Here is a 1,625-nt window from a genome sequence, read left to right on the forward strand (position 1 = left end):
TCGGAAGATTAGAGGTGTAATCTATGAAAGAGTGAAGGCAATGACAAATGCCACGAAGATGCTAAAGATCCCATACTCCAACCCACAGAACGAGGTGATCGAAAGACTGAGTGTGTTCTTGCAAATTCCTGTCTTTTACTGATTATCTTAATCTTTGTCTCTTATCTTTTCTCCTTCCCTGATGCCACTGATAATTCATGAGATGATTATTAAACAAATAAGGCCTTCATGAGCACATGTTATTGTTTTTAATCAAAGTGATGATATTATTAATAATAATGATAATAATATCATGTTTTCAAAGCTTTATTGATAACTTGGAGCGCATTGCAGAAGAAGACTACATCCCTACCCATCAAGATATACTCCGTGTCTGATTTCCCAGCACTGGCATCATAAAATATTGCATTATTATACAGAAGATCATTATCACGTATTTCAATGAACAACCAAACCTGTTGACAATGTAGATCTTGCTGGCATTTAAAAAGACAGTTCACCCAAACACCGTCATGAATCTATCATAATTTACTAGAAAACTAAATGGTCCAGGAATTCAAGGTTGAGCCACTATCTGATTCAGGAAAGGACACCATGAAATATGACAGGAATGAGGGAGGAAGAGATTTTAGGGATAAATCTGGGCCTGATAAATATTAACCACACAGCACATCAAATAGAAAAGTGGGTGAGACAGCTGAACTTGGTTTCTGGTCTGTCTGTCTTTTCAGGATTTCTTTATAAATGGTATTCAGCAAGCTGTACACTAGTATTGCCTTACTTACTAGCAGTATTGGGGAAAGTTTCTCTTATAGGTAATGCATTGCAATATTGCGTTACTCCCTAAAAAAGTAACTAATTACGATACTTTTGATGGAAAGCAATGCGTTACGTTACTTTTGCGTTACTTTTTTAAATATGAGCAGGGCTTGATTGTTTTTAATAAAAGAAGTTCTATTTATAGCAAATATAAAAGCCCTTTCACACCAAAAAGTGTAATGAATAAACCTCAGGCTGAAGGAAAAGTAAATTCACGTCTGTAGAGTAGAACACAGGAGAAGAAGGTTCAACACTCTTCAGCAATAAAAATACAATGAAGCACAATCGTTAATTTTTATTTTAAGTCATTTTTGCTTATTAGTATGGTTGAACTGGATCATCAAAGGTCAGCAGGAAAGACATTATTTGATAAAATGGGATTAGATACATTTGTGTTAGCATATTTAATTATTGCAGGTTTGCATCATAGTCTGAGTTTGCCTTTCACTGTTTCAATTAATTCTGACCGGGTATGGTTGTAACACGGGGAGAGTTGTAACACTACCAATTCCATGAATCAGGGATAAGATAGGAGTCATGTGACAACTTTAGTTTCATCAGGCTTCCTTTACGATCTCACATGGAGGTTTTCCAGTCTGTGTTTGCTATCTCTCCTGAATCTACAGCAGAAAATCAAATTCTGAGGTAAGAAAGTAAAAAAAAATAACAAGATAATATTTTGTTTAGTACTTCTACCGTTGTAAATAATGTATACGTTATATCAGGTCAAACTGTAGTTTCTCTACTAAAGAATGGTGTTTCAACCTTCTTCCAATTTCAAAGCACCATGCTAATACAGCTAAACA

The sequence above is a fragment of the Carassius carassius genome, chromosome 16 (genome assembly GCF_963082965.1).
Source record: "Carassius carassius chromosome 16, fCarCar2.1, whole genome shotgun sequence".
NCBI lineage: Eukaryota > Metazoa > Chordata > Actinopteri > Cypriniformes > Cyprinidae > Carassius > Carassius carassius.